This window comes from Neomonachus schauinslandi, chromosome 1 (assembly GCF_002201575.2).
Source record: "Neomonachus schauinslandi chromosome 1, ASM220157v2, whole genome shotgun sequence".
NCBI classification, from domain to species: Eukaryota; Metazoa; Chordata; class Mammalia; order Carnivora; family Phocidae; genus Neomonachus; species Neomonachus schauinslandi.
This window is the reverse complement of record NC_058403.1, coordinates 208,525,794-208,549,847: the sequence shown is the minus strand read 5'-3', so window position 1 is coordinate 208,549,847 and position 24,054 is coordinate 208,525,794. Positions and strand designations below refer to the sequence as shown.

The 24,054-nt window shown below is 52.0% G+C and overlaps 1 protein-coding gene across 1 annotated transcript in view; it reads right to left on the bottom strand.

The window, feature by feature from the left end:
- The window catches only part of ARHGEF18 (Rho/Rac guanine nucleotide exchange factor 18), a 54,801-nt gene extending 45,130 nt beyond the window's left edge, over window positions 1–9,671 (bottom strand). The window contains exon 1 of the mRNA XM_021705363.2: window positions 9,599–9,671. The gene's annotated coding sequence lies outside the window, so the exon portion shown is untranslated. The remainder of the gene's footprint in view (window positions 1–9,598) is intronic.
- Between the last annotated feature and the right edge of the window lie 14,383 nt (window positions 9,672–24,054).

Here is a 24,054-nt window from a genome sequence, read left to right as displayed (position 1 = left end):
TCTTCCAGAAAACCCCAAATGGCTTTATTATTATTATTATATATCTTTAAACTTTATTTATTTATTCCAGAGAGAGACACAGGGAGAGCACGTGAGCTGAGGGAAGGGGCAAAAGGAGAGGGAGAAGCAGACTTGCTGCTGAGCTGGGAGCCCCACTCCGGGCTCCATCCCAGGACCCTGGGATCATGACCTGAGCTGAAACCAAGAGTTGGATGCTTAACCGACTGAGCCACCTAGGCGCCCCTTTATATATATTGAAAGATTTATTTATTTATTTGACAGAGCGAGAGAGAGCACAAGTAGGCAGAGCAGTAGACAGAGGGAGAGGGAGAATCAGACTCCCTGCGGAGCAGACAGCCTGATGCGGGACTGGATCCAGGACCCCGAGATCATGACCTGAGCCAAAGGCAGAGGCTTAACCAACTGAGCCACCCAGGTGGCCCTATTTTTTAAGATTTTATTTATTCATCTGAGACAGAGAGAGAGAGAGAGCACGCGCACGCGAGCATGGGGGGGAGGGGCAGAGGGAGAGGGAGAGGGAGATGCAGACTCTCTACTGAGCAAGGAGTCTGACACAGGGAGCTCGATCTCAGGACCCAAAAATCATGACCTGAGGCAAAGGGCAAATGTTAGCAGAGGTGGCTATAAGAAGGGCAGAGGAAATCGAACACTTGACGGCGTCCAGTGGGTTTCTCTTTCACCAGATAAAAAGCATTCTGTTAAAGGTGCAAGGCAAGGAAGAAAAACATGCACATACAACGCCAGAAAAAACCTGTTTGCTTTCAGTGGCCCGGGGAATTACGCAAGGACACTGAATTTCTGTAAAAAAGACAACTGAGATGGTGTCAGGGGTGCTGAGGCTCAGAAAGACCCTCCATAAGGAGTTCCCAGTGCAAACGCACATCCGAGAGGATCCCCTGTCCCCTTCACCCGTGTCCCTCACCAAATTTACAAAATCGGAGTCACAGCCCTAGATGCAGAATGGTAAAAATCACGAGTCTTCTGCAGCAGTGGGTAAGCTCCAGCCTGAGGGCCAGCCACCTATTTTTGTAAATAAAGTTTATTTTTTGTAAATAAACATAGCCATGCCCACTTGTTTCCCTGTTGTCTGGGGCTGCTTTGGGGAGTCGCTGCAGCAGAGGCTGTGTGGTCTGCGAAGTCTAAAATATTTACTATGGGGCTCTTTACAGAAAAAGTCTGCTGATTCCTGGTCTACCTTATCTACTCGGTTTGTTCTGGAAGGGAGGGCCTGTTTCCAACAACCAAAATGCACCTAGGAGGGCTCATGTGGCATGAGAAGCTCCCGTTTTTAATCCCTGACACATGGAAGGGAATGGAATAAAGGAAGCAGTGAAGTGGATTAACTGTGTGAAGTCATTACTGAATTCCAGAGCCGTGAAATAGTCTATGCTGGTAGCAAACAGGAACCAGGTTGCTTTCCGAGCATCTCAAGATCCCCACACTACTAAGGACGCCAGCTCTAACTATTAGTATAAGTCGGCAACCAGCTCCTCTATTAGGAAAATTCCAAAACCTTGCAAAGACCTTCATTAGTATTCCTTTTAGTACTGCAAAGGTGTGAGCTTGAATATATTTTAATATATTTCACATCTCAAGGTCAGGAAGAAAGCAATTTCATGTACTTATGTAAGCTAGGTGCAGGGCCAAGCAGATGGAACTATTTTTCCCTCTCTAAATTGATAATACTTTTATATTTGATGAAGGTGGTCTTGAATGCACGGGGGGAAAGAATAGATTATATAAGGACAGGCAAACAAGCAAACACTCAACATACTGTAGCATCAGGCACTTCTTTATACTGTATGGCAAATGATACTCACAGAGGAATCCGATTTAGAAGCTTTTCAAGCAAGAAACTAGTTCTTAAGATTTCCTCCGCTTTCGGGGCGCCTGGGTGGCTCAGTCGTTAAGCGTCTGCCTTCGGCTCAGGTCATGATCTCAGGGTCCTGGGATTGAGCCCCGCATCGGGCTCCCCGCTCCGCGGGAAGCCTGCTTCTCCTTCTCCCCCTCCCCCTGCTTGTGTTCCCTCTCTCGCTGTGTCTCTCTCTGTCAAATAAATAAATAAAATCTTTAAAAAAAAAAAAAAAAAAGATTTCCTCCGCTTTCCTCTCTTCACTTCCTGAGTTCCCAAGAGTGAGCTGAAGTCCAATGCTTAATTTCAATTTAGGATATTGTGAAAATTACTATGTGTTGTAAGGAATCTAAGAAGTGAGTACTAATAGCTTGTCAACTTGTTCTCATTTATGAGTCATTAGAAAATAGAAGGCTCCTGTGGTTGGGTGAATACGGTCCCCTCAAAATCCATGTCCACGGAACACGGCCTCATTAGGAAAGAGGGTCTTTGCAGGTATAATTAACTTAAGGATCTCAAGATGACATCATCCTGGATTAAGGGTGATCCAATGACTGGCATCTTTACAAGGCCAAGAGGGAGATTTAGGCACAGAGAGATACACAGACACAGAGACAAACACCGAGAGGTGAAGGTCAAGTGAATACAGAGGCAGAGACTGGAGTAATGCAGCCACAAGCCAAGGACCCACGGCCTAGGCCTAGGGCAGCCTTCCAGGATCCTTCCCTAGAGCCTTCGGAGGGAGTGCGGCCTTCCAGACACCTCGATTTGGGACTTTTAGCCTCCAGAATGGTGAGAGAATAAATTTCTGTTGTTTTAAGCTACTCGGATGGTAGCGATTTGTTACAGCAGGCCTAAGAAACTAGTACAGTTCTCAAAAGTCAAAGCTATTAATTGTACTGCCAAATGCTCCCTCCTTTGCTAAACTTTTTTCTTAAGGCATGGTGCACTGGGATCCCAAGGCAGTGTTCTGACATTGAGGACCACGACCCCGTCGTGAGTTGGGGAAAACAGCTTCCCACAAAATAAAATAGAACAGAAAATGCCAGAGTCTATCATGAATAATAAAGATGAGTATTCTTATTCTTTGCTATAATTTTGGATTCCATCGTGTATGTGTGTATGTGCTTACAAGACCACGTTGTAAAATGTTGGTTTTCTTCGTGGTCATGGTCAAAACCAAACACACTGCAGAGTCCCAGAAGCTCCTATCTTTGGGCCCATCTACAAGGTGAACCTTCTAGACCAATGGAAAGCTACCCCAGTTTGGAACACCTTTAGGGGTAAGCAGAATCGTGGTTGCCAGAGGCTTAGGAATGGGAAATGGGGAGTGGCTGCTCATGGCTACTTGGTTTCCTTCTGGGATGATGAGAATTTTGGGGTGAGGAATACATATAAATATATTAAAAACCACTGAATTGTACACTTTAAACGGGTGAATTTTACGGCATGTGAATTATCCCCATTTTAAAAAGCAGCAGCAGGATGGCCGACTCTGTGGACAGCAGGGAAACTGGAGGGCCTTCCCCTTTGAGCGGGGCTTTTGGAACATTCTAGAAGAGTGAGAAACACCAAAAGGAAGGTTTTAGCTTCCTGCTAATAAGCCGGTGGAGCTAATGACAAACTTAGAAGCACTAATTTACAAGATGTGACTTATAATTAATCCCCAGACTTCTGGAGCAACCCACAGCGGTGACACTTCATTTTTAAACAATTTATTTTTATTGATTTGTACTTATATTCTCCACTTTGTTAATGAAGTTATATTTTTCAGATTTAAAAAAAAAAGAGCTAAGTTGTGTTCACTGTGGCAACCCTGGTCCCTGGTCCCCGGCAGGAGCCTGGTGTTGAAGGAACGGACGGACACACAGACACACCCAGACACTGCCGAGCCCTTTACAAGCAATCACAACCCTATGAAATGAGGAATGCTATTAGACTTCTAATTTTAGAGCCAGGAAACGGAGGATCAGAGTCTTGAAGTAGCATGTCTAATACCACAGAAGCAGGCCTGAGCTCCCTGCTACCATCTTTCTGCTCACGGTGCTCACGTGTGTACTTGTGTCTAGAGAAGGGGCAACAGGAGTGGCCTGCCTGGAGGCACACAGAATCCTGAGTGAGGCCAGCCGGGAGTGCTAGAAACTTCCACAGGAGAAGGAAGTGCTGGAGATGGTGGGGGGGCGGGGCGGGTCCCAAGTCAAATGAGAATTTGAGCTTTCAAGCACTGGAGATGGAAAGTGGGTGTGGGCATTCCCAAGTTCCCAACTGCTGCTGTCACAAATTACCACAGTGGCTGACAACAACACCGCAGTCCCTCTCAGCTGGCGCTGGAGGGCAGAAGGCTGAGCAGGGTCGGGAGGGCTGCCACCTCCTGGAGGCTCTAGGGGAGAATATGTTTCCCCTCCATTTCCAGCTTCCCGCCCCTCCCTCCATCTTCTAAGCCAGCAGCTGAGCACCTTCTAACCTCTGACCTCTGCTTCCACCATCACACCTCCTCCTCAGACCCGGACCCTCCCGCCTCCCTCTCATGAGGACCCTTTGGATGACACTGGGCTCACCTGGATAATCCAGGCTCACCTGCCATCTCCGGATCCTGAATCACACCTGCCAAGTTCCTTTTGCCATAGAAGGTCACATGTTTGCAATTCTTGGGGGTTAGGATGAGAGCATCTCTGGGGGCTGTTGTCCTGCCCACCGCACCGGTTATGATATTTTCACATCAGTGTGGTGGGAGAGGTGGTGGGCTATAAATCCCATCACAGAGGAGAGACCAGATGTCCCTCCAGGCTCCCAGGCCACGACTCTCCATGCATCTCATGCTGTGGGGAGGACAAGGGTGCTGATTCCTGCTGCGAATGGACAGAAAAGTGCCAGAACTGCAAGGGCTTACAGGAGTCAGACTCCCAAGGCTGCCGCCTCTGGTTACATAAGCACATGAACCAGATCAGGGCTCTACTGTCAGATTCACTTCGTTTTCACTTCTGATGGGTTCCGCATCACTTCAGCTGCCTGGTTCTCTCCTCTCTCCCTCCTACCTTCAGCTGCTAGCAGGCAGTGACTGCTTTCCTGCCCCGCCACACTCCATCCCAGAGCGCTCCAACCTCAGCGCCCCCCACCCATGCTCGATGAAGGGCTACTTTTACTGCTTTTAGACCCTGGAAGCCTTGGGATGCTTGGCGGGGAGGGGAAGAGACCCTGATTCGAGGGCAGGGAACACAGCCTCCCCCTCTCCAGTGCAAGATAAACTCGAGAGAGGTCCAAACCGGTCATACTGACAGCACCTACACAGCTCAGGGTGCCCCTGCTGCATAAGGGAGAGTCCTACTAGCCCATGACCTCGGGGCCTGTCGCCTACCGGGTCACTGACAGCCCACTCTCTCCCACACTGCCATCGAAGCCCCGACACACCTCCCTCTGCACAGATGCAAGTCTGACCTCTTCCCACACTGTCCCTGTTTAGGCCCAGCTCATTTCTCAAAGAACCTCCCTGTCTCCAACCTCTGCGTTTTCCAAGCTAGCCTCCACCCACTGACGGCTAGGGCCATAAAGTCCTCGGCAGTAACATGCCAGCCTATAAGCTGCCCAGCCCAGGGCTCCCTGGCTACCTGCTCAGCAACACGCGTTTCTTGCCTCTGACTTTCACACCCCTGTCAACAGCTGAGTCTCACCCCTCAGGAGAAAGAGAGCTTTCCTGCCCGGGCCCGGGCTATACCCACAGGGAGATTCTGACCCCACATCTCTGCCTTGACGTCACAACAGAGAGCACACAGGACTTGGTGTCCGTCTCCTACCTGGCAGGAACCTGTCTACAATCAGCTTTAGGAAAATAAGAATCTCTTAGTGCCCGTAATCTGACCCATTTATGCTGGAGAGGGGCTCCCTGTTTCTTCAGGATTTTCTTATCGTTCCCCCTTGGATTTCTAGCTTCCTAGTTTGAAACCACTTCTTGCAATTCTGTCCCATGCCCATAACCATTTCCACTGCGCTTCTAGTTCTCATCCTGTGTCTCTGTCGGCCTCTCTCTCTTACTCAACAGCTTTATGGAGATGGAATTCACACACTATACAACTGACCCTTTTATGGCGTACGATTCGATGGCTTCTAGTGTGTTCAGGGTTGTGCATCTACCACCACAGTTTTAGAACATTTTCATCACCCCTGAAAGCAACCTTGCACCCCTTGACTGTCACTCCCCGTTCCTCTCTTTCCAGCCCCAGGCAACCCCTAATCTATTTTTTGTCTCTATGGACTTGCCTGTTCTGGATATTTCACATAAATGAAATCAGAAGATACAAAGCCTTTTGGGACTGGCTTCTTTCACTCAGCACGACGTTTTCAAGGCTCATCTATGTTGTAACATCTATCAGAATGCCATGCTTTTTCATTGTTAAATGCTATTGTATGGATGGATCACATTTTATTTTTCCATTCATCTGAATGGGACATTTGGGTTGTTTTCACTTTTTGGCTACTGTGAACAACACTCCTGTGAACATTTGTGTACCAGTTTCTGCGCAGACCTATATTCATCCCTCTCGGGCGTATACCTAGGGGTGGGCCTGCTAGATCATATGGTAACTCTGTGTTTAACTTCTCGAGGAACTGCCAGACTGTTTTTCCACAGTGGCTGCCCCATCCTACAGCCCCACCAGCAGTATATAGGAGGGTCTCAGTTTTTCCATCTTCCCATCTCTCTTTAAATTCTTTAATTAGGAGCCTCTAAGCGGACACTGCAAAAGATCACAAGGGCCATTGATCACCATATCCTGGTATTATGAGCACCACAGAGCTGCCTCCCTTCCTGCTTCCTATGCTCACAGATGCTGGTTTCTACTCTACATTAGGTCTGGTCAGTCACTATCCACTTCAGTCTTGTGAGGGGACTGGTGAGCACATTCACCGCACTACTGTGATGGCTTCCCGGCTTATTATTCTTTCTCAAGTCAATTTCGCTCTGCAAAGTAATCTCAGCAAATCAGAGGGATCCATAAGCAGTACATAAATGTCCTTGTGCACAGAAACACGATGGATTCCAACCAAGTACTTATTGTGGTCCTTTCCTCCCTCTGTCCCATGCTGCAATGGAGCCACGGGGCACCTGCTTAGACCACCTCTTTCTTTTGCTTTTCTCACCTCCTGAAACTCACCCACAACAATAACCAGATGATAAAATGTTCTGAATCAGATAGTGTGACAGTTGCATAACTCTGTGAAAAATCCCCTGAATGGCATGCTTTAAACGGGTGAATTTTTTTTTTTTAAAGATTTTATTTATTTATTTGAGAGAGAGAGAATGAGAGACAGAGAGCAGGAGAGGGAGGAGGGTCAGAGGGAGAAGCAGACTCCCTGCTGAGCAGAGAGCCCAATGTGGGACTCGATCCTGGGACTCCAGGACCATGACCTGAGCCGAAGGCAGTCGCTTAACCAACTGAGCCACCCAGGAGCCCTAAATGGGTGAATTTTATGATACCTGAATTATAGCTCAATAAAGATGCTATATTAAGGGAAAAAGAGGAGTGGCCTGAGTTTAAAATGTAACCACCCACGATGTGTTAAATGTATACTTAGTTAAATCTTTACAACATTTTTTTCAAGATAGGATGTAAATCAGCTTGTGTATTTGCTACTTTGAACACAACCAGATGCAACTTTATACTCAGTTGAAAACTATCTCAGAACAAAAGCGGAGAAGGAAGCAAATTGAATTTTACACTCAAGGGCAATTTTAACAACAAAAATTAAGCACCACAGCAGGGGCCCTTTCACCGAGGACATTGTTTTCATCAGTTCGCCCCCTCCCCCATCCGTCACATTCCTCCTCCAGAAAATTCCTACACGCAGCTCCGGAGCTGCACCTGGAGAAAGGGTTTTCAAAACACAGCAGCTCTCCACCACTTTGGGGGTGGGGGGGGGAGTAGAACTCAACTAATAAATAACAAAGAAACAAATTGTTTGGACTCCCGTAAAGTTTTAAATTACTTAAGAGGGCCGAGATGAAAAGGTTCCGGAGGTCTTAGAGGGAATTTGAAGAAATGGAAACAGGACATAGGGTGAATGAGGAAGAACGAGGGAGACCTTGACACAAGGATCAGAAATATGCTAAACATGTGGTAGGTAAACACCCAGGGAGGCACAGCTGGTGACCACAGCCCTAGTCCCAGGGGCTGGTAACAAGGGTAATGGCCCTGCAGCCGGTGGTAATTGCTACTGTGTGACAAGAATGAAAATTACAACACAGCTTATGCCAGAAACAATGTACTTGTCACTTCAGCTTTCAAAGCGGGGGCATTCTCAAGTCAATTTAGGAAAAAAAGAGAGAGAAAGAAAAGAATCAAAGAATCGCTTTTTCCATTTCTCTACGCATGCCATTTAAAAATAAAATAAGCTGTATAAACCCAAAACAAATTATGTTTACAAGAACGGAATTTATTATGCCTTCTGGCATTACGCTCTTACTCGCTTTAGAACAACCTTTTTCTCAAAAGGGCTTGACCCACAGGATAGCAAACTACTGATAAAGTGTACACTCTGACCCAGTCCAAACAACAACCGAGATGCTCAAGTTTTCCAGACTCTTTATTATTTGCAATGTCGGCCTAAAAATACAGGTCTGGGGGCATGCACATACACAGAGAACAAATAACATTTATTGAGCATTCACTATATGCCAGGCACTCTGCTATGCACTTTAGACATATTACCTCATGGAATCTCTAATCAATCCTTATTCCCATTTGAAAGATGGGGGGACTGAGGCTTAGCAAGGTTACAGGGCTAATATGTGGTGGAATGGGGACCAGAACCCAGATCTGATTTGACACTGAAGCCTGCGCTCCTGACACTTCTTCACACAGCTTTAGGATTAATCATTCACCCAGACACCTGCAAAATCATCCCCAAATCGCCCTTGGCCATGGGGCTGTTCATGCTGTCCTGAACTCTCTCTACCCAACAAGAAGAAAAAAGGCCCTTTAAGGCTTTTGGCTGGAGTTCCATTCTCCCCAAATGAGGCGAAGGGGGAGGAGTTGTGTTCTTCACTTCCCCCGTAAAACTTAAAGAAAACTTTTTACACTCTGCGCCAGCCATCTCTTCTAAGGCTTCCATCTCAACACAGTAACAGGTAAAAAAGACAGGGGGAAGTAAACTACCACAAACCATGCAAGGATCAAGGGCCTCTGATTTCTCCCTGTAGCGAAAGCTGCCCCGCACCATCTAAATTCTTCCACAAGGAACTGGAGTAAAAAAGCTCCAAAGCACACACACTTCGTATAGTTTTGTTACCCAAAAGCTCCCTAGCACGGAGGGCGTCCGCTCCAGGGAGTGAGTTCTCCCAGAGGCCCGAAGCACCACGGCGCTGGTAACTGTTTACCGTTATCACTACATCCCCGGTCCTGCCCCGGGCGCTCCTGAACCTCGAGCCCGGTGACCTCCCTCTCCGGAGCGGGGGGAGGCTGCACCGCCCAAGGGCTGGAGCTCGGACGGGGCCGGCGGGCATCGCCTGCACCCCTGCAGTCACCAGTCAGAGCCCAAACGCACTGAAGGGGCTGCCTGAACTGCAGGACCCGCCCGCCGGCTCGGAGGGGTCCACGGGGGCCCGGCCCGAGGCTGAGGCAGCCCCGGGGGTCCCGCGCCAGAGGCCGCCCCCGGGGCCCGACGGCGCCTTCCCGGGGCCCGAGGCCTCCCTCCCGAGCTCCGCTCTCCTCGGGCCCGCCCCGCTGTCCTCACCTCGGCCCGGTCCCCCGCAGGCCGCTCGCCGCCGCCACCGCTGCCGCCCGGCCTCCCCGGATCCACAGCGACCCGCAGCCCCGGGCCGGAAGCGGGAAGCCGTGCGGGCGAGCTGCGCACGCGTGTCCCCGCCCCGAGGGCGGGTCAGAGGGCGTGGTCCCTGAAGGGGGCGGGGGTCGCCAGTCCGCAGGTCCCCGGAACTGCAGACCTTGTCTCTGGCTGAACCTGGAGCGGGGCGGGAGGGACCTTCGCCCGGCCTTGTGGGGGACCCCCGGACCGAACCGGGCGGGTCTCTGCGAAAGGGGTGAGGATGATCCCCGGGGGCGGGCCAGCGAGGGTGGGGGGCGTCTTGAGGGAATCAGGGGGGCCTGGAGCGGGGGATGAGCGGGCGCCTGGGCATGGCTAAGGGGATCGAGCCTGGGTTGAAAAGTCTGAGGGCAGGGTGCAAGCAATGGAGAAAACAGGTCCGTCACCTGAGAAGAAGGGGCAGCGTAGATTACAGGAAGCTTGACAAATCTGGGGAAAATGAGCCATATGCCTCTCAGGTGGCCCCAGACACCCCAGCATGGGTACGACCGGATACCCCTAACGCATACTAGACACCCATGCGGGTGCCATCAGATGCTCAAAGCATGCTTTCGGGTACCCCCGAATAGGTCAGACACCCCACCTCGATCTGTCAGGTACCCCAGAGTATTCAGAATCTGAAAAACATGCCAAAAAACCCAAAAGTACCAGATGCCTTCATCCAGGAGCCATCAGATACCCTCAAATAGAAACATCTCAGAGACCCTACTCAGAAACCTTTAGATACGCCCCCGAAACACATACTAGATACCCCCAAACAGGTATTCAGAGTCTAAAATACATGCCAGACCACCCCCCACACAGGTGTTCTCAGACACTGGAAGACATGCCAGGTGCCTCCCCCAGCACAGCCACCCCCTCAGGTGCCATCAGACTTCCCAGCTCTGAGGCTGCTTGTTCCAATCCAGGTGAGACAGTTGGGCAGTACCCAGGAGAGGAGCCAAGCACCTCTTTCACCAGTTCAAGCTGGCCAGCCAGGCCGAGATCTTTCCAAGCCAGACTCACTTCAAAACACCCACACTCTGTGGCCGAGAGCCCTCAGTTCAGAAACGGGGTGGCAGTCCCCAAGTGACCTGCCTTCAGTTTAAGTCCATTTTATCATGGTCAAGAGAGGGATCACATCCAGGAAATCGGAGGTTCCAGAAGTGCAAGGACATGCTTCTGAGCTCAGAAACCTGATACAGGTACTTTTGAGGTCTCAATGGGTGTGTAAATGTTCACTCTCTGAGTTCCTATGACTTTTGGACTTTATTCCAAAGGCAGTGGGGAACCACTGAAGATTTTAAGCAGGAAAAGTGGCATGATCCTTATTGTTATAGCTACCTTGGTTATAGAAACCTTCAGGTTGGCACAGTTCTCCCCTAAATGTAAAAACCACCTTTCTCAAGGAGCCTGGCAACAAGGAGAGGTATCTCTCGTCTTTCTTTTATCTTTCCATTGTGCATTTATTATGTCCTTCTCATGGGCCAGGGACCCTGCTAAGAGCTAAGGAGACACAGGGAATGTAAATCTATGGCAGTGTTTCTCAGTCTTGGCCCTATTGACAATTGGGGCTGGATAGTTGCCTGTTGTTGGGGGCTGTTCTGTGTATTGGAGGATGTTGAACAGCACCCCTGGCCTCTATCCACTTAGGTGCAAGCAGCACCCCAGTCCTGACAACAAAAAATGCAAGATATTGCCAACGTCCTCTGGCTGAGAGCAACTGGCCTCAGAGACACTCAGATGCTGATACAGTCGCCCAATCCACAATCCAGGCTTCCTGGGGGAGGTGGCCCTGGCTTTGTTCTAAAGGGTGAGTAAGAGTTAGGTGGCCACAGGAGTTCCAGGAACAGCACTGAATGAGCAAGGCACAGGTGTGTGTGGGCAGCCACGAGACTTCACGGTGGCTGAGCAGTGGAAGGCAAAAATGAACAGGTAGGCGGGGTCAGACCATGAAGAACCTCAGAGGTCAAGGCCAGTAATAGGACTGTCTGGAGGGGTGCATGGGTGGCTCAGTCGGTCAAACGTCCACCTTTGGCTCAGGTCGTGATCCCATCGTCCTGGCTCATCGTCTACTTCTCCCTCTCCCTCTGCAGCTCCCCCTGCTTGAGCGCTCTATCACTCAAATAAATAAAATCTTAAAAAAAAAAACAAAACTATCTGGAATGGTGTTCTGTCAGCGGAGCTGGTCTCTGGGAAAGCATCTCAGCTTTACCCTGGCGACCCACCTTCCATAATTACCTGGAGTGTGACTCATTCCCTGTTCTGTTTAACTTACTACAGGGCTGTTTCCTCTAAGGGACAGATTGTGACATCCGGCTTTGAATACCTCCAGTGATGATAGGCTTGTGGCTACTGATACGTGGGAGGTGCCTGCTCTCAGCCTGTTTGGAGTGAGCCACAGCTGATCTGGCCCCACAGGCCTCCTACACAATTGTGGGAGCTGTGGTCAAAGCCCATGGTTGTGGGTCTGTGATTTAGCTGCTAGCTTTAACTCAACAACACATGGGGATGATGATGATGATGGATGCTAACATTGCCCATATGTGCCAGGCACCATGCTAAGGGCAACCCGCATATTTTCTTTTACAGCAACTCAAATCTGTGATCTCAAATGGCTGTCCTGAAAATCGAATGTTGTCTTCAGGAGGTGGAGCTTGATTCCCACCATCCTGAGAGGAGGCTGGATTGAGTTACTTGCTTCCAAAGACTAGAGTAGGGAGAGGAGAAGGATAGTAACCTGGCAGATGTTGCCTTAACCAGGGGATGAAGGTTAACATCCTCAGGGATATGAGATTGACAGCACTTACCCCCTGATCTGATGAGGCAAGAAGGTTCCCAAACCCATAACCCTGTCTAATTATGAGAAAACATCAGGCAAACCCCGATGGGGGTTGTCCTAGACACCTGGCTGATACCTCTCAAGACTGTCAAGGTCACGAACAATAAGGAAAGACTGAGAAGACTTCACGGACCAGGGAGACAAGGGAGACAGGATGATGAAAGAGAACACGGTATTCTGAATCGCGTCTGGAAACAGAACCCGAACGGAAGAAGAAACCTTGGCGACATCTGAGGAAAATCTGCAGTTTGATTAATAATACGGCACCAATGTGGATTCCTGAGTTGTGACCAATGTACGGTGGTCACAGAAGATGCTACCGTGACGGGAACCCGGGTGAAGTTAGAAGGGGACCCTTTCTGCTCTCTCCACTTTTCTGTGATTCTTAAATTAAAAGCTGAGGGGAGAAAAGGGGCTACCTACCCCCTCTGGGGGTGGGTGGGAGGAGTTAGTCTGTTGTGCCAAGTTAGTGCTAAGCATTATATGTGGATTGTCGACTGTGTGTGTATGGGGGGCAGGGCATCAGCGTCCCTAACCCCCTGCATTGTTCAAGGGTGAACTGTACAATTCTGTTGTTCAAACCACCCAGACTGTGGCATTTTGTGAGGCAGCTCGAGCTGAGGGTTTTTGCAGTGACAAAAGCTGAGACAGGTGTTTTGTGGGCCCTGAGGTATCCACATGGGTCCTGCCCTTAAGGGACCTGGTGAGGTCAGCATCCACTTGGCAAGGGTGAATGGGATGAGGACGCAAAAGGCAAAGGAGGCCATGAGAGAGAATGAGAGGCGATAAAGGAGAGAAAGTGGCTGCCATCCAGAGGGCTGGGCTGGGCCACGGGACTTACCGGAGCTTAGAAAGGGTTTGCCACACAGGGGGCAGCTGGAGTGGCAAAGGAAGGTTCCTTGCGCCAGCTGGTGCCCGTTGATACATTCTTTTCTCTCTCTAGCATCCTGACCCTTGTCCTTTAGAAGCACTGGGCTCTTCCCCTGTGGGGGATAGAAGTGAACCTTAGAATGCCTTGTGCATTCAGACCTACCTCGAATCACGGGGCTCCAGGGCCGGGGGCATACTGGAGAACTAGAGGAGGTGGAGGGAGGTCCCCCCTGGCCCGGCCCCCTGACCTTCTCCTTCTGCCTGGTGACCCGACAACGTAGGGAGCTCAGTCTGCGCTTCACCCTGGTGCTCCTGTTACTCTGCTCAATCTTGCTGGCGCCATCCTCGCTCCTAAGGGATGGAAAGATGAATGAGGTGGGGCAGCAGGGCCAGAGGGCCATTTTCAGCCTGCCCTGCAAGTTGCTCCTGGACCCCACCTGGAACTTGTCTCTTCCTCATGGCCCCCTAGTCCTGTTTCACTTCTTCTGTGGTCCCTGAACTCTCTCCTTCTGCCTCTCACTTATTCACTCAACAAACATTTACAGATGTTTGCAAAGTTCCAGGAACTGTGGGGCTGGGTTTACTGAGGGGACTGTGACATGGTCTCAAGCTTGGGGTCCCTCAGTGGGCAAGGCTGGAAATTCTGGCTCTGTCCATTTCTGTCTCCTCCCTCTGATTCACCCCTGACCCCAATATCTAATCAGCTTACAAATCCTGCCCATTCTTCCTTTGGGATATCTCTCAAATCCCACTCTCCTCTTCCCCCTAACACTCCAGCCCCAGATTACTGGATTGCTGGTACCCCCTCATTTAATAAATACAGTTGACCCTTGAATAACTTAGGGATTAGGGTCACCAACCCCCTGCACAGTCAAAAATCCATGTATAACTTCCGACTCCCCCACAAAGTAACTACTGATAGCCTACTTTTGATCAGAAGCCTTACTGATAAAGTCAACAGTCAATGAACACATATTCTATGTGTTATAGGTATTAGGTGCTGGGTTCTAACCCAGCTGTAAACATGTCACCACGAGAGCCCCACTCCAACCCCCAGGCCAGACGGTCGGCGGTGGTGAAATGACTGGGTACACAGGGAGGGTCCGGGGGGGTAGGAGCCAAGCAGGGTGGCGGGCAGGCAAACGCAGCAGGCTCCGTGTTTCCGGGAGGAAGCCCCGGGGAGGGTGGGGTCGGGGCAGGAGAGAGGGCCCAAGCTGCCTGCAGGCTCAGAGTCGGGGCCCTCGCAGCCCAGGCGGCTTAGGAAGCCTCTTCCCGAAGGCTCCCTGATAAGGGCCCCAAGCCCTGCTGCCCTCCCCCGCTACCCCTAACTCCTAAGGAGGGCACCCGCCGCAGGGACGGTGACGGTGGCCCTGAGGTGGTCCCGCCCCAGTCCCCCAAAGGCCAGAGAAGTAAGCCAGAGAAAAGGAAATGTCATTAAGAAAATCGTAAAGGAGAGAAAATACATTTACAGTCATATACTCTATTTATTGAAGAAAAATCCATGTATCAGCGGACACATGTAGTTCAAACCCGCGTTGTTCCAGCATCAGCTGTATTTATTAAGTCAGCGGCAAACAAACCCAGCCCCTGTAGAATCGATTCACTGGAGGGAGATCCCACAACTCCAGGCTGCAGCCCCTGCCCGCCCCCCAGCCCTGTCTGTGCTCACCATTATCAGTCACCAAAGAGCTGAGCTCCTTAGTGTCACTGAGGTGATCTGCTGACTTCCCTCCCCTTCCCTCTTCCCAGCCCCACCTGACACCATTCCTCAGGCCTTGCCCTTTCTTCAGGAAGGTGCCTCTTTATTTCCCCAATCCTCCTCTCCATGTGTTGGTGAACTCCTACTCTTCCATTGGAGACCAGCTCAAGCTGTCACCTCCTCCAGGAAGTCTTCCTCTGCCCTCCCAGGGTGAATGAGGAGCCTCCCCAGGCCCCACCACCACCATTGCCCTGGCAGGTCCAGGGAGAGTATGGGGGCTCCACCTTCTGCCCCCAGCTTAGGGTCCTGCACAGAGGGCCACTGGAAAGCATGTACAGATCCAGTGCAGGCCCCAGCCCAAAGGTCCCCCCTGTGGTAGCTCTGCAGACTTACTCAGACAGGAACTCAAACCAGGTGAGGTTTGCGTGGGCTCCTCCGGGGCTGGTTGACAAGAGAGACCTCTGCCGAGCCCTGCAGGATCAAAGGGGACAGGCCCCTGGGTCAGCGGCCCCTCATTCCCCAGCTGCCCCATCTTCTGCCTCCTCTCTCCCTCCTCCTTCCCCAGCTGCCCCATCTCCTGCCTCCTCTCTCCCCAAGTGCTTCTGTGCGTCCTGGAGCCACATCCGAGACCCCACCATCCCTCCATCCCTCCCACTGTGTGCTCTATCCATGATCACTGTGACTGGTTTTCCAGGAGAGGGTGGTAACACATCTTGATCAGACAAAATCAGCATGTCAGGAAGATTTTCTAGCAAATGGCGGTGTCTTGGGAAAGACGCACCGTTTCTCATTGGAGCTAACGTAACTCATGGGCTCCCTCATCCCCAGCTCATGTCCCCTGCCCTTTCCCTCATTAGTCCCTCCCCCCACCTCTCCTGTCCATGTTTCTCTCCCCTATCTCCCTGTCTTCTCCACACCTGTCCCCCACCTGTCCACTCCTATACTGTCCCCCTCCACTTTCCCCCCATACTTGTCTTCCGTGTCTGTCTTCCCACCCCTGTCCCCTCACACCTGTCCCCCTTCTCACTTACCCATGGTACTGCCGAAGTTCTTGAAGCACCTGCTGGACAATCAGCCTGGGGCAGGGGGCAGGGGGGAGTGTGGATAAAAACAGCTCACAGTTGCCCCAGGTCATAGACATGTTCCCCCAGCCAGCTGTGATTGCCCAACCAGGGCCCCGGTCCTGATGTAGACCCTGACCGGGAGACCCGACCCCTCCCCTGATGCTATACTGAGAACCCTTCGGAGAGGCCTGGGTCTCTCCTCTGGGAGAAGATGGTGTGGGAGAGAAGCCCGAGGTTATGGGGGGGTTGGGGAGGGACCCCAGCCTTGACCCCGTGGCTGTCCCCTGGGGTCCCCTCCCCACCACTAGGCAGATACTCACACGTGGTCTGGCTCCACGTGGTCCTTTTCTATGCACTCCAGCACTGGGGGCTCCATCCCTGGAAGCAGCCCCCACCCCGGGAGGTACAGGCGTGAGGGGGCTCTGGGGCAGACCAGCCCCACCTGGGCCCCCTGTGACCCATCCCTGCACAACTGGAGACCTTCCAGATGGGGCTTGCCCTTTGGGGAGGAGAGGCACCCAGAGGGTAGAGAGCCAGCGTTGGGGGTGCACCCCTGGGTCTCAAGACTGCGGACAATGTGCCAAGCGCTTTGCGCATGTGCACTCAGTGGACCCTCCAAGTAGCCCTAAGGAGATACACTTATTGTTCCATATTTTTCTTTATTCTTTATTTATTTTAGAGAGAGAGAGTGGAGGGGGGGACAGAAGGAGAGAGAGAGAGAGAGAAAATCTCAAGCAGACTCCCAGCTGAGCGCGGAGCCAACATGGGGCTCCATCTCACGACCCTGAGATCATGACCTGAGCGGAAATCAAGAGTTGGAGGCTTAACCGACTGAGCCACCCAGGCGCCCTTGATTCTTATAAAACCGCAAGGCTCAGAGACTTACTAGAAAGTGGTAGATTTGGGTTTAGACCTCAGGTCCCTCTGACAGCAGGGAGACACAAGCTCTTAGGACCGAGATTCAGAGATAACGAGGGAGCTAAAGTAGGGGACAGAGGTAGAAACAGAAGAAGAGCCCTAGGGGAGCAAGGGGACTGCAGTCCACCCGTAGCTGGAGGCCCCGGGGGGGGGGGGGGGGGGGGGGGGGGGGGGGGGAAGGGGAGGGGCAGGTGCTGGATGCCTCTCCCCTTCCACCTGCCCCCCCACCCCAGGAATTCTGCCCAGTTCCTTCGCATGGGGCCCCGAAGCCTCCCTCCCACCCATTAGCAGCCCTTTCCTCTCTCAGGCCTGTCTGGGGCTCCATCCAGGGAACCCTCCAGCAGAAACCCCCTACCCTTCTTGGTTTAAATGAGGGAAACCCTCAGGCTGGGCTACCTTGAACAGCTGGAGTGGGCACCTCCAAAGCGGGAGAGATTTCCAGGGAGCTGATCTCATCGAAGGACACGGGAACGGACCGTGACCTTACTCTTTTCTCAGGGCTGTCACATTCCTGCGGGGAATAAGCATCTCGCTAAGCCAGGGAGGCAGCTCGGGGTGCAGGCAAGCTCCCCAGATGGAGGGCCCACAGCCCCCAACCTCCAGCTGCAGGTAGGGGCACCCCTCAGCCACAGGGCACGGGGATGAATCGCCATGGCGGTGGCTGTGGGCTGGAGCCCCAAAACTCTGAGCTCCAGATTCCAGCCCATCAGGGGTTTCTCCCCAGGTCACGGTCCGGGGCAAAGATGCCCCAGCCACAGGCTACAGCCCTGAGGCTGGAATCCCAGACCTGAGACAAGATCTACCAGTCACGGGCAGGGCTTCCTTCTAGCTGCAAAGATGCAGAGACCATCTCCTCTGCCTCCCAGATTATGGGTTGCACTTGTAACCGAGGGCCCCCTACTGTGGACCCCACTCCAATGAAGAACCCTCAGGCTTGGGCTGCAGTCTCAGGACTCGGTGACTCCCCAGTCTTGCGCTACCCAAGGACAGCCCCGCTGTGACAGGTAAGTCCTACCAGCTACGGGTAAGGAGCTCCTTCCCACCTGCCACGCTGGCCCCTGGGCCCAGAGTTGTACCATTGTCAGGGGTGGCTGGAGGTGGCACCCACCTTGCCTGGGTGCTCTGCTGGGGTCCCACCTCCAGACAGACACTCCTGGGTCCAGGCCTGCAGATCCTCTCCGGGTAGGTTCAGAGCAAGGCTGGCCAGTGTCCGAGGGAGACAGGGCCCCTCCTTCACAGCCGAGGCCTCGAAGCTGAGCCTGCTGGAAGAAATGAGGAAGGCAGGTCTTCAGTGCGTCTCTTCCAGCTGGCGGTGGCCCCGGCGCCAGCATCCAGGGGCCTGGGGGAACCTGCAGGGCCATCCTTCTGGGGCGGGGAGGAGTGGTCAGAATCCGGAGGGGTGTTCGGTCTCTCTCCATCAGAGGGGTCGTCGGGGGAGCCTTGCCAGCGAACTTGCAGGTAGATCCATCCATGTGTTTGCATGGCAGATTGGATTTCTACTTGCCGTGACTTGGGGCGGGGGTGTTGAGGGAGGCAGGTGGGGAAGGCACCGGCTGGTGGTGTGGGCTGACCTCTGCCAGCTCCCAGAGCAGCTCCGCGACCTCTCCCAGCTGCGTCTCCGAGGCAGGCCCTGGGTCTCTGCTGAGCTGCAGAAGGTCGATGCTCCTCCGGCCTCTTCGCTGGGGGGGCCGCTGTCGCTGGCCCCCCCAGGCTGACTGTCGGAAAAGGCCCAAAGGCCCAGGTCCTGGAGATACTCGCTGCCCTGCAGGGCCCCCAAGTCCATGCTGAGGTCCTCCGTGCTGTAGCCGAGCTGCCCCGGAATACCATCCTCCTGTAGGCCGGTGTGGGGGGAGAAGGCGTTGACCAAGGGCAGCAGAGCAGAGGTCCCGGCACCGAGTCCCTGCCCATCCCCCTCCCGTCCAACCTGGGCCAGCGCCATTCTCGTGGCAGGTGGGGTGAATGGGGGTAGTCCCCCCCGGCACTCTGTCTAACCTGGGCCTTCAAGACCTCATTCCCAAAAAAGGGGCCAGAAGCCTGGACTTCTAGCCCTGATGCCACCTCACTCGCTGGCGTTCCCTCTGATGGGCTTCGGAAAGCGGCGTAATGACCTTGGCCCTAGCCCCTCTCACCCGGCTTGTTCAAGGTCTTCGAATGCAGCTGCATGGACCTAAGTTATCCTGGATGCTAATGCAGAATTTCACGTGGTGTCGGGGCTCCCAGCGCAGTTACGTTAGCGCAGCATTTCTTTTTTAAAGTCGAGTAATGCAAGGAGATCCGTGATGAATGAGTTACCAAAATGTTAAAAAAGGACGGTATTGGACCCTGCGCTGTACCACTCACCTGGCTCCCGTCCCCTATTCCTGGCCCTGCTCCCTCTTACTGGAGTCTGGAACACCAGCGCTTAAGCCAATCAATACCTTCCCCTCCTGGATGGGAACAAGCCCAGGGGGCACATTACAAAAGGCTACTGGTCAGCTGCCTCCGCTTCTGGCCCCTCCGTAGCCTCAAGCCACTAACAGGCCTTATCCCTAGTACCGCGGTAGCTCCACCACAAGGGGGCACTGTTATCCCACCCTCCAGATCAGAAGACTGAGGCTCAGGGAGGATGGAAGACTCTCCCTGGATCACAGGGCCAACCAATGACAGAGCCGGACTCAAACTCAGGTCTGTCTGGATCCAAGCCCTATGCTCTTTCTCACCCATCTCTCTCCTTCTCCTATTCCTTTTCTCTTCTCTCTCTCCCTCCAAATCATTCTATTTGCCTTTTTTTTTTTCCCCCAGTCAGGGAACTTGCCTTTTCTTCTCCTTGGAAAACCTCTTCTCCCAGCCCACCTACAGTTTGGCCTGGAGAACTCCTATTCATCCTTTAAAAGCCAGCTTGGGCATGCCCTCCAGGCTGCCTTCCTGACTCCTCAAGTGTAGGTAAGATGTCCCTCCTCTGGGCTGTCACGATCTGCAGCCCAGGGAAATTTCCTTGTCTAGGACTTTGTTAGGACTGACCTCAGACAGGGTTTGGTGGGTAGGAGGGTGGGTGGACCTCCCCCATTGCTCCCTGAAAAGCCAATACTGAGACATAGCCCCAGGCATCTCTGTGGTCTCAGGCAGCCCTCAATGGACTGTCCCAGTTGGTGGCCTGAAGGGGCCACTGAGGGGACATGGCCCCCCTTCATGGACTTTACAGAAGTCCCCCAGGAGGGGTGCCTGGCTGGCTCAGTTGGTAGAGCGGGCGACTTTTTTTTTTTTTAAGGTTTATTTATTTATTTTAGAAAGAGAGAGAGAAAGCACGTGAGTGCAGGGGAAGGGGCAGAGGGAGAGGGAGAGAGAGAGAATCTTAAACAGACTCCCTGCTGAGCATGGAGCCCAAAGCAGGGCTCAATCCCAGGACCCTGAGATCCTGAACTGAGCTGAAACCAAGAGTTGGATGCTTAACCGACTGAGCCACCCAGGCGCCCTGAGCATGCGACTCTTGATCTTGGGATAGTGAATTCAAGCCCCATGTTGGGTGTAGAGATTACTTTAAAATAAAATTAAAAAAAAAGATTGGTGGTGATGTTAATAAATGTGATTTTTTAAAAAGTCCTCCAGGGGGGCGCCTGGGTGGCTCAGTTGGTTAAGCGACTGCCTTCGGCTCAGGTCATGATCCTGGAGTCCCGGGATCGAGTCCCGCGTCGGGCTCCCTGCTCGGCGGGGAGTCTGCCTCTGTCTCTGACCCTCCCCCCTCTCATTCTCTCTCTCAAATAAATAAATAAAAAAAATCTTTAATAAAAAAAAAAAGTCCTCCAGGGGCACCTCGCCCTCTGCCCCTCCCCCGACTGGTGCTCCCTCTCTCTCTCTCTCTCTTTCTTTTTTTTAAATGATTTTATTTATTTATTTGACAGAGAGACAGCGAGAGAGGAAACACAAGGAGGGGGAGTGGGAGAGGGAGAGGCAGGCTCCCCGCTGAGCAGGGAGTCCGATGATGCGGGGCTCAATCCCAGGACCCTAGGATTATAATCTGAGCCTAAGGCAGACGCTTAATGACTGAGCCACCCAGGCTCCCCCCCCACTCTCTCTTTCAAATAAATAAATAAAATCTTTGGAGGGGGCTGTCTGCCTTCGGCTCAGGTCATGATTTCAGGGTCCTGGGATTGAGCCCCGCATCAGGCTTCCTGCTCAGCGGGGAGCCTGCTTCTCCTTCTGCCTGTCACTCTCCCTGCTTGTGCTCTCTCTCTCTGTCAAATAAATAAATAAAATCTTTTTTTTTTTTTTTTTTTAAAGATTTTATTTATTTATTTGAGAGAGAGAGAATGAGAGAGAGAGAACACATGAGAGGGGATAGGGTCAGAGGACGAAGCAGACTCCCTGCCGAGCAGGGAGCCCGATGCGGGACTCGATCCCGGGACTCCAGGATCATGACCTGAGCCGAAGGCAGTCGCTTAACCAACTGAGCCACCCAGGCGCCCCAAATAAATAAAATCTTAAAAAAAAAAATACCCCAGGATAGGATTGCCAGAGAAAATACAGGACGCCCAGTTAAATTTGAATTTCAGATAAACAAGTATTTTTTTTAGTATAAATATATCCCAAAACATTGCACTATTTGACATTCAAATCTAACTGGGTATCCTGTAATTTTGTTTGCTCAGTCTTGCAACCCTACCCCTGAACCATTTGGCCAGGCAGGGCCAGTCCTTAGCAGGTGAGGGAAAACAGGGAGGCCCCCTACTAATGCTTGGCATGGGGGATTTGCGGAGAAGCTTCCAATTCAAAGTCGAAAGTACCCGGAAAGAGGAGCTATGCAGGATCTGTCTTTTCCCCCTGGTCTCACCCGCTGGGAGCTCTCCACAGGTTTACCCCTTCTTTTTTCCTTCTTCTTTGTACCCATTCATCCCACGATGGACACGGGTTGCTTCCACATTTGGCTATTGTGAAGCGTGCAGTGAACATGGGCGTACAGAGAGCTGTTCGAGTCCCTGCTTTCAATTTTTCTGGGTAGCTATCCAGAAGGGGGATTGCTGGAGTGGGTGGTAATTCTGGGCTTGACTTCTGGAGCACGCTCCATGCTGTTCGCACAGCCTCCCTTTCTCTAGAATCTCTCCTTTGCCCCCGTTGATCTTTGTCCCTCCCACCTTCCCCAACTGCCCCTTCTCTGGCTCCGTGTCCTCCCTCTGTCCCTTATATACCAGGGTCCCGCTTCGGTCTCTGTGGGAGTACCTACGTCTCTGGTCGTGGCTGGCTTAGGCTCGCCTGCCCCTCCTGTGACCTGAGCAGCAGTGTCCTGGCAGGTCTCCTTTTTCCCCCAAATCACTCCAGTCCCATCCCTGGTGCCTGGACAACCTCCCTCTGTTGACTCCTGTCTCCTCTGCCACTGCCCGAAAGGTTTCCTTGTGTCTCTGGTTTTTATCCTTCTGTAAATATAAACATGTCAGGACAGCCTCTCGGCCTGGGCCGGGCCCCCTCTCCCTCTCCTGCATCTGGCCTCCCTCACCGGAGGCAGCAGCGGGCACTTGGCCAGGGCTGGGGGTGGCAGGGGTGGTGGGCAGCTGTGGGCACAGGCCGTCCTCGCTCCCGGCAGCAGGTACACTGAGGGACGCAGGGGGTGGGGAGCCTCAGCCTTGGCTTGGGAACCCGAATCTTTCCTCCAACATTGCCTGGGTGAGAAAAGGCGGGAGGCGGCCCAATGGGGGCCTTTCCAGGCGTCTGACTAAACAGTGTATGCTGGCCCTAACACCCCAGAGAGGATGCAATAAATCCAGGCTCTCACTGCATGGACCCTGGGGAGCCTTGGGGGACGGGCTCCCCCCCAGTCAGACTCAGAGGCGCGATGTCCCAGGAATGCTCTCTGCAGAAGGGCTTACTGGGTGCAGATTTGGACAGTACATGGATAAACTGGTTTTTAAAAACGTGGATAGTTATTTATTTCATCGTATATCAGCAAACCATGGCACGCCAAAGCAGCGTCGAGCATATTGTTTCTCTGGTTCCATTTCATCAGGTAAGAAAGGAGGTTGATATCGAACAAAATAGGAAATAAATGACAGGGCAGCTGATTCTTGAGCAGCTCAAATGGTAGGAAAACCTCAGTCAGGGTTTGCATCCCTGGTATGACTTTTATTAGCTCAGTGGGACCTCAAGCAAGTCCCAAACTCTCTCTGGGTCTCAGTTTTCTCCTCTGAAAAATGGGTGCAATGCTGCCTTCTTGTAGGATTCCTTGCTGTGTGAGTACAACGGGATGATGTGTGCACTTTGCAAGCCCTGGGTCAGTAGAAGCAGGTCTGATGGTGCTTGCTGTTTTTCTAGTTCGGGAGTCAGGGCTCTCCCTCTGAGGAAGTTGAGGGCTGTGTCAGATGCAGTCACACAGTCCCTCACCTGCCCTCCCGGAGCTAGGTGCAGGAAGAGTGATGGTTTAACCCAGCCATCATAATCAAGTATGATAGAATGTTCCAGGAAGCAGGCTGAAGAAAAGAACTGAGGAGGGCCAGCAGGCCCTGTCTGGAGGGACAGGAATTCTGGATTGGAATTTTACTTAGAAAATCCCCTCTATTTTAAAGCACTACACCCAGGGTAATCACTGGGGTAAAAAACCTATTAAGTACAACTCAGGAAAAGTTAAGCAAACTTTAGACAGCTCGCAGAGCCAAAACAAAACCCCAAAAAACCTATTTCCGACCACATAAAGTAGCGTCCACATGACACATGAATGATCCCTTGAACTGGCCAAGTTTAACGCATTGGTCACATTTCATATATTTAAAAAAAAGATCTACCTCTTGGGGTGCCTGGCTGGCTCAGTCGGTAGAGCATGGGACTCTTAATCTCAGGGTCATGAGTTCAAACACCACATTGGGCATGGAGTCTACTTAAAAAATAAAAAGAAAGAAAAGAAAAAAGAAAAGATCTACATCTTACCAGTTAGGAGATAGTAGACTTTCAAGAAGAAGTCCTACTAAATGAAAGAAAGAAAGAAAGAAGAAAGAAAGAAAGAAAGAAAGAAAGAAAGAAAGAAAGAAAGAAAGAA